The sequence below is a fragment of the Mus caroli genome, chromosome 10 (genome assembly GCF_900094665.2).
Source record: "Mus caroli chromosome 10, CAROLI_EIJ_v1.1, whole genome shotgun sequence".
Lineage (NCBI taxonomy): Eukaryota > Metazoa > Chordata > Mammalia > Rodentia > Muridae > Mus > Mus caroli.
The window spans coordinates 27,380,855-27,389,907 of NC_034579.1; the positions used below are offsets into that span (position 1 = coordinate 27,380,855).

General features: G+C 42.3%; 1 pseudogene; it reads left to right on the forward strand.

The window, feature by feature from the left end:
• Nucleotides 1–6,975: 6,975 nt before the first annotated feature.
• LOC110303487 lies at nt 6,976–8,353 on the forward strand (annotated as a pseudogene).
• The last annotated feature ends 700 nt before the right edge of the window (nt 8,354–9,053 follow it).

Here is a 9,053-nt window from a genome sequence, read left to right on the forward strand (position 1 = left end):
CTCTTCCATCTCTTGTATTCTGTTGCTGATGCTCGCATCTATGGTGCCAGATTTCTTTCCTAAGGTTTCTATGTCCAGCTTAGCCTCGCTTTGGGTTTTCTTTATTGTGTCAACTTCCCTTTTTAGGTCTAGTATGGTTTGTTCATTTCCATCACCTGTTTGGATGTGTTTTCTTCTTCTTTCTTTTTTTTTTTAAAGGACTTGTAACTCTTTAGCATTGTTCTCCTATATTTCTTTAACTGACTTATTAAAGTCCTTCTTGCTGTGTTCTACCATCATCATGACACGTGCCTTTAAATCTGGGTCTAGCTTTTCGGGTGTGTTGGGGTGTCCAGGACTGGCTGTGGTCGGAGTGCTGGGTTTTGATGAAGGTAAGTGGTCTTGGTTTCTGTTAGTAAGATTCTTATGTCTGCCTTTCGCCATCTGGTAATCTCTGGAGTCAGTTGTTATAGTTGTCTCTGTTTAGAGTTTGTTCCTCTCGTGATTCTGTTATTCACTACCAACAGTCCTGGGAGACTAGCTCTCTCCTGAGTTTCAATGGTCAGAGCACTCTCTGCAGGCAAGCTCTCCTCTTTCAGGGAAGGTGCACAGACATCTGGCATTCAGACTTGCCTACTAGTAGAAGATGAAGGCCTGAAACAGTGCCCGTCCCAGAAGCTGTTACCTTCTGTAGTCCACACTTTCACCTGTGCAGACTAGTCTCAGCAGGATCCAGGAACCAAGATGTCTCCATCAGATGCTCCAGCAACTCCCTCCCAGGCTGGGCCAATACCTGTCCTCTGGCATGAAAGGTGCCCAGATGTCTGGAGCCGGAAACAGGGACTGTTTCAGAAGCTCTGTGGTTCCTACCTGTCCCCGAAGTTGTTAGCTTCTGTAGTCCACACTCTCACCTGTGCAGACTAGTCTTGGTGGAATCTGGGAACCAAGATGTCTCCCACAGAGGCTCAAAACAAGACATTTATAAGATATATTGTGGGTGATGGGGAGCTGGAGAGATAGCTCAGTGGTTAAATGCACTGGCTCTTCCAGAGGTCCTGGGTTCAATTCCTAACACCCATATGGCAGCTCACAACTATATTTAACTCTAATTCCAGGGTATCCAAAGTCCTCATCTGGCCTTTATGGTCACCGAAGTCATGTGGTACATAGACATGCATGCAAGCAGAGCCCATAAAATAAAATAAAATAAAATAAAATAAAATAAAATAAAAAGATTTAAAAATATAAAATGGATTGGTTGGGACCACAGGGATGCAGGTACAAGGCTACCACCAAGTGGAGAAAATTCTATTACACATCTCCACACTATCTGATAATATTCTTAGCTTTGGATTAGTAGAAGGCAGGAGGTTGCTAAGAATACATTTTAAAGCCTTTTGATGATCACAAGGATATTAGGTCAGTCATAGAGATGAACAATTAATGACTTTTCAAAGGACTAACATAGTCTAAGCTAATTTGGCTGTGTTGTGCAGCATTTTAGTTTAACTCTCCATGATCACAAAGTTCAGATGTTTAGTTTTGAGGGTTTATTTGTTTATTTTTTTTTAAAGGACAGATCTCATTTTTATAGTTCTGTCAGTCCTAGAACTCATTATGTAGACCAGGCTACCAGGCCAGACTAGAACTCACAGATATCTACATGTCTCTGCCTTTGAATATGAAATTAAAGGCACGTGCTTTGTAAAGTTTTTAACACAGGCTTTCTTCGTCCTTTTCTTCCCTCCTTCCTCCCTTCCTTTCTTCATCTCCATTACCTCCACCCCTCCTCCTTTCCCCCCTCCCTCCTTCCCTTCAGTTTTTTTTTTCTTAGCATGTGGATTCAAGGCTAGATAGAGGGAGACCATCTCAAAAACATAATCCCCTGAGCTAGAGAGGTGGCTGAGTAGTTATATGCTCTTGCAGAAGACCCAAGTTTGGTTTCTAGCATCAACATCAGGTGGCTCACAAATACCTGTAACACCAATTCCAGAGGATCTAACACCTTCCTCTGGAATCTTCAGGCAGGGGCACTCAAACACACACACACACACGCACACACACACACACACCACAACTAAATCTTTTTAAAAGCATAACCACCTAAAAAGTCCCTAAAAACACCTATAACAGCTTAATAATGAATACATTAAGTGACACATTGTAAGGTCAGGCTAAATTGAAAGTCTGAGCACAGTGGTTTGACTATTTTCCCCCAGTTTAATCCCCTAATGCAACAGTGTGAAGAGGTGGGACACAAAAGCCCTCAGGAATTGATTCAACACCTTTAGTATAGGAATGGGTTAGTTAGGACAGAAGAGGACTTCTGAATAAATGGTGAGTTTGCTCTCTTTCCTTTTTGTTTTCTACTCTAGGATGTTGCAATAAAAGATCTTTGGCAGAGTTAAGCCCTTTGGTTCTAGATACAAAAGCCTTCAGAGATATTAGAAGAAAACCTTCATTTTTGTGAGCATGTGTCAGTTACCTAGTCACCTATGTCCTGTGATAATACCCCAAAGCAGCTGAAGCAGGAACTCGATGCTAAGAAGTGAGGCTGGTGGGGTAATAAATGCTTGAAACTGTGCAAGTGGCTTTGAGCTGAGATTAGGAAATGTTGAAGGAGCAGTCCAGGAAAATTCTGAGATGGTCATGAATATGGCATTAAGGACTCTTCTTGTGAATGCTCAGAAGAACACAAAAGCAGCATGCTTAAATTTTCAAAGGAATTGCTTTGACCAGTGGTTCTCAACCTGTGATTCTTGACCCCCTTTTGGAGGGGAATCAATGACTCTTTCACAGGGGTCATGTAACACCATTGGAAATATCAGATATTTACATTATGATTGATAATAGTAGCAAAATTAAAAGTTATGAAGTAGTAACAAAAATAACTTTTATACTTGGCAGGTCATCATAACATGAGCAACTGTATTAAAGGGCCACAGCATTAGGAAGGATGAGAAACACTGGCTTAAGTGGTCATGATCATGTTATTGGTAGAAATATAGACAGTAGATTCAACTCTGGTGAAGGCACACACAGAAAGGAGGAACAGGGTATTGGAAAGGGAAAGTCATTCTTGTTATATAGCTGTGAAACCTCACAGAAGTGTATCTGTGTCCAAAGACTATATGGAAGTCAGAATTTAAAAGCTGAGCTCTCATTGATGAAATATGTGACAGCAAAGTATTTAAGACATTATATGACTTAAGATTGTATGGTTTAACGCCCTGCACTTGTGTAAGCCATTGCTTCATTTGAGGTACTGCATGGTTTCTTTTTCTTTTTTGGCTACTTACAGTGAAAGGAGAGAAGAAATTATTTAAGGAAAGCAATTAAAAGAGAAACAGGAGAAATTTAGATAACTCTTAGCTTGGCTGTATGAAAAGATGAAAAATGTGTGTCCTGGAAAGAGACTATCAGAGGTACAGTCAAGTGATCATTTGCTAAAGAGATTAATACAGACAAAGAAGAGCGAGGTTTCATTTGCCAAGGCAAAGGAAGAATGATTCCAAAGATATTTTAGAGATCCTTAAGGCGAGTGATAAGCTGAAGGAGATGGTTGCTCAAGAATGCCTATAGAAAATTTGTATACGAATTTTTTTTTCTTTAATTCTGGCACAGTCCTCCTGAGCTACCCTAGTCACACATGACATAAGCAACCCAGGTGAGCCTGTTTCTCCCAAAAGTACAAGTCATAAAACTCTGATGTTATCCATAACACAAGACCTTTGGGACCATGGTGACCTCCACCTAAATTTCACAGGATGTTGTAGACAGGCTTGGGGAAGTCAGCTCTGAATGCTACCATGTAGGAGAGACTTTCATGGCAGAGCTACCTCAGAAAGCACCAACTAGTTAGTATCTTGTGGTGCCAAAGGAGATGCTCCAGGGCTGTAGGGCAAGCAGAATATGTCATCAACCTGGAAAGCTAACAAGCATGAAATGTCAACCCATACAAACTGATGAGTAGAGTTAATGGAGCTTAGAAATAGGTTGGACTAGACCTACTTAAGATCTTAGAGGCCCAAACCACGGTTCCAGTATGCTCAGGAAGTCAGACACAGAATCAAAGGAGGTTTATATTTTATTTTTTAAATTTGTTTTAATTTTTTCCGGCTTTCATACTACAGAGTGTTTCTGTGCTTGGTTTTAGAATTACTTGGGAGCAGTTATCTCTTTTATTCTATTCTTCTCTTTTGACATGAGAGAGTCTAAGCTTTCTTCTTATTCCACCACTGGATTTGAGAAGCAGATAATTTTGATCAATTGAAAATAAACTTCCCTTCCAATGAACTGTGCCTTAATTGTGATTCACTTGATTTAGATAGAATCTACAATGTGAATTTTTGGCTATTGGGTTGAGTTGGTACTGAAAGTCAGTTAAGATTTGGGGACTATGAGTAGCTTTTTCTTGTGAGAAGGTCATAGATTTTGGTGGCCAGAGACAAAAATCTGCATTTGAATGTGTACTCAGGGCTTCATGCTCAAACCCCGAAGTTACCTGAAAGACTGGACTAATACTGGTGGGGTGGGATGGGTTAATTTTCACAGGAGACGGATCTGGATAAAATGCTGAACTGAGTCACATCTTTAATCCCAAAACTTGGGAGGCAAATGAAGGCAGACTTCAGTGAGTTCAAGGCCAGCCTGTTCTACTGAGCAAGTTATAGGACAGCCAGGGCTACACAACAGAAAGACCCTGTTTCAAACAACAACAACAACAACAATAAAAACAAGTGAATTGAACCTCATGACTCCCTCCCTCCTTCCTATGTAATTGCTTGCCATGTTGTCTTCCATTGTGGGATGATGTAACAGGAAGGCTTTCAGCAGACATAGGCTCTGTATATTTGGCTTTCTAGCTTCATAAACCATAACAAATAATTCTCTGTTCTCTATAGACTATTTAGCCTCAGCTATTCTATTGCAATAGCATGAAAATGAATGAAGTCAGTTGAGAAAAAGAGTAATATACAAAAGTAAACGTGAATGTTTACATCTTGGATAGCTATAACATTCATAGGGGGAATGTCTTTTCTATCTCATTTGGTAGACAAAGAAGTCAAGATGCTGTTGAGTAAGAAATTTTCTTGCTGTTCTAAAAACTTAGGTATGTTGAATTACTTTTGGTTTGTGGCAAGATAAACCAGGTAAACCAAGCAGAATAAAATTATAATCTTAAAAAAAAAAATGGGGCTATGGAGTTGGCTCAGTGTTGGCAAAAAGAATTGTTGTGCAAATATGAGGACCCTGCACCAAACCAGGGGTTTGGGACTTGGGAGTAAAAGAAGTACCAGGGTTGGCTGGGAACGAAGCTTCTAAGGAAACCACAAGCTTTAAGTTCAGTGAGAGGCCTGATCTTGAGAGAACATCACAGACGGTGGTAGATCAGGACAGTAGGCATCCTTCTCTAGCCTCTCTGCCATGGCCTACAAAATCTGTTCAACTCTGGTAAGATGAGTCTTCTCTTTATACACTCTTTTCTCATGGACCATGGTTACAACAAATCCTATCTGGGATAGGATTCAAACTTGGGTTTAGCTTTAGCTTTAGGCATTAAATTAAAAACAATACTAAAGAAATGAGAATTCAACACATAAATGGTAAACCCACTCACACATACATAGTAATGGAGCTAAAGCAGAAAATAGGCATTGGAGCTCTTTGGTGATAGTACTGTAAGGACAATCTTTATGGAGCACCGAATAAGTATTTTTGTGTTGCAAGGCAGAACAGAACACACCATATTCTCTTTGAAATGTTTTCTTAGTCGATGGAAAATAATATATTCTATTATCAAGTCTATTATATTACCATGTTATTATCTAAATCTAGAGCTCTTGGTTCTTAGGGGACAATGTTTCTAGTGCTTTCCATACCTGTGATTCCTGGTTTCTTAAGGCTAATGTCCAGTGTAGCAGAGACAATGGCATGTCTTACGTAGACTATCTCTGCATTTTTTTTAAATTCCCTTTGGTCAAATATATTCTTTCTTTTTAACCTGTATGGTAGTTTTAGTTTTAAGTTTCGTTTTGTTGTTTGTCTGTCTGAGACACATTGCATTGTGTAGCCCTGGCTGACTTGGAATTCACTTTGCAGATCAGGTTGGCCTTAAACTCACAGAGATCTAGTTTCCTTTGCCTCCAGAATGCTGGGACCAAGCCCGGTTTTGTTTGTTTGTTTGCTTATCTTCTGTCCAAAGTTTCCTTTGTTTGCTGAGGGTTTTCTTTCTTTGTTTTTGAGTTGGGAGGGAGGTCTGTTTACTCACCAGAACTCATCTTATAGAAGTCTATGTAGTTTTACTGGCAGTAATTAGACCGGCATTCAATGATGACTTTCTTCCTTGTGTAAACTAAAGCTTGAGAGCTGGCTTTTAATTTCCAGAGAATCATGCCTATTTCTTATGCAGCTGGGAAACTACCAACTAGGTTTGGAAGTGAGCATTCTTTCTTGGTCATCTCTGTGCATCAGGTAACAGAGGGATAAGCTCTAACAACACAAATACTGTAGCATCAAAGCCATCAAGTTATAGGACCTCGGTGAAAGGGTAACAGATTTTGGTGAGATCTGGTCTCTAAATCAGGTTTCTCTTAGAATGAACAGTGGTTGAGTCAGTTATCCTATGTGAATCAAAACTGGTTCACATCCCTTGTGATGCTTAGATAGAAAACCAAAAGTATGGGCTGTCTCTAATTAAGTTCAGAGAATCTAAGTTCCTATGGAACTAAACAAACAATTATGTCTAATATTGGCTCAAACGTGCTCTCTGGGTTCTGAATAGATGATGGTGTAGTGATTGAGAGTGGAAGAAATGATCTCAATCTTGTTGGCTTATGCAAACTACAAATATTTCTTTCGGTAGGGCACAAAGTAATCCTTGTCCTTAAGAATCTCTAATGGGGCCCAGTCACAGGAGCCAGCCTTGCCTGCAGTTTCCTGAACTAAGTGCTTCTGTCCACCCAGAGCAACTGATTCTAAGGCCTGACTCTAGCAATGGCCTTCGAAAATCTGTGCAAAGTGCTTATCAGTGAACCCTGCTGCCAGAAGATCCTGCAAGATGGAGGGGCTCCCGGTGGTGAAGAACTTGAGCAAGGAAGAGCTGACAGCAGAGCTGCAGGACTGTGAAGGTCCTATCGTCCGGTCAGTTACTAAGGTCACTGCCGATGTCATCAATGCAGCAGAGAAGCTCCAGGTGGTGGGCAGGGCTGGTACAGGTGTGGACAATGTGGATCCGGAGGCTGCCACGAGGAAGGACATCCTAGTCATGAACACCCCTAATGGGAACAGCCTCAGTGCTGCGGAGCTCACCTGTGGGATGATCATGTGCCTGGCCAGGCAGATTCCCCAGGCAATGGCTTCGATGAAAGATGGCAAATGGGACCGGAAGAAGTTCATGGGGACAGAACTGAACGGGAAGACACTGGGAATTCTTGGCCTTGGCAGAATAGGAAGAGAGGTGGCCACCCGAAGAGAGGTGGTCACCCGTTCCTTTGGAACGAAGACTGTAGGCTATGACCCTATCATTTCTCCTGAAGTTGCAGCCTCCTTTGGTGTTCAACAGCTGCTGCTGGAGGAGCTCTGGCCTCTCTGTGATTTCATAACTGCCCATACCCCACTCCTGCCCTCCACCACAGGCTTGCTGCATGACAGCTCCTTTGCTCAGTGCAAGAAAGGCGTGCAGAGTGGTGAACTGTGCTCGAGGAGGCATTGTGGATGAAGGTGCCCTGCTCCGAGCCCTGCAGTCTGGTCAGTGTGCTGGGACTACACTGGATGTGTTTACAGAAGAGCCACCACGGGACCGGGCCTTAATGGATCATGAGAACTTCATCAGCTGTCCCCACCTGGGCGCCAAGGAAGCCCAGAGCCGCTGTGGGGAGGAAATCACAGTCCAGTTTGTCGACATGGTGAAGGGGAAATCTCTAACAGGGGTCGTAAATGCTCAGGCCCTTACCAGGGCCTTCTCTCTACACACCAAGTCTTGGATTGGTCTGGCAGAAGCATTGAACACGCTGATGCACGCCTGCACTGGATCCCCTAAAGGGACCATCCAGGTGGTTACACAAGGAACATCTCTGAAGAATGCTGGAACCTGCCTGAGTCCTGCAGTCATTGCTGGCCTTCTAAGAGAGAAACATTCAAGCAAGAAGACGTGAACTTGGTGAACGCTAAGCTACCGTGGAAAGAGGCTGGCCTCATTATCACCACCTCCAACAGCCCTAGGGTCCCAGGTGAGCAGGGCAGCAGGGAATGCCTCCTGACTGTGGCCCTGGCAGGTGTCCCCTACCAAGCTGTGGGCTTGGTCCAGAGCATCACACCAATGCTGCAGGAAGGATGTTCCCCCCAGACCCTTGTAACATCTTCAGAGTGTTAACTTGCTTAAAAGAATTGGTGAGTTGAAAATTGAATATATAGCGAGGGATGTGTCTCATTTCTTATGTGTCTAGGATTATGTTTAAAGGACATTCTACATACAGGAAATACATAGATGAGAGTAGACATAGGGTATTTGATGGTATGAGAAAGAACTCCAGCAGCAGACATGGCAAGCACTGGCCACTTACTCAAGATTAGATGTGAGGCAGCACCATGAGCATGGCCATTTGGAGGCTTGTCTTTCGATGATGCTGTGTTTCTAAAGAATCCTTTTGCATGTGTACACTAATGTCACCTGTACAAAACAGACCTTGTTTTCACTTGACACTTGGATTTTGTTAAGCCTTATCCAGCAAAGTATGATGGTGATGTATCCACATGCTTTGAATGAGAATGCCCCTCATAGGCTCATGGATTTGACTATTTGGCCGTCATTGGTGGTAATATTAGGGAGATTAAGGAGGTGTGGCCTTGTAGAAAGAAGTATGGGACTAAGAGTGGGCTGTGGCACATGTTCTTTTCTCCTTTCTTCCTCCCTACCCTTATTTGCAGTTAAGACATGCATCCCAGCTTCCTGCTCTTGCCACCATACATGTATGCCATGATGAACCCTAATCCCTCTGGAACCATAAACCCTTTCTTCTATAAGTTGCCTTGGTTGTGGTGTTTTATCACAGCAATAGAAAAGTGATACAATA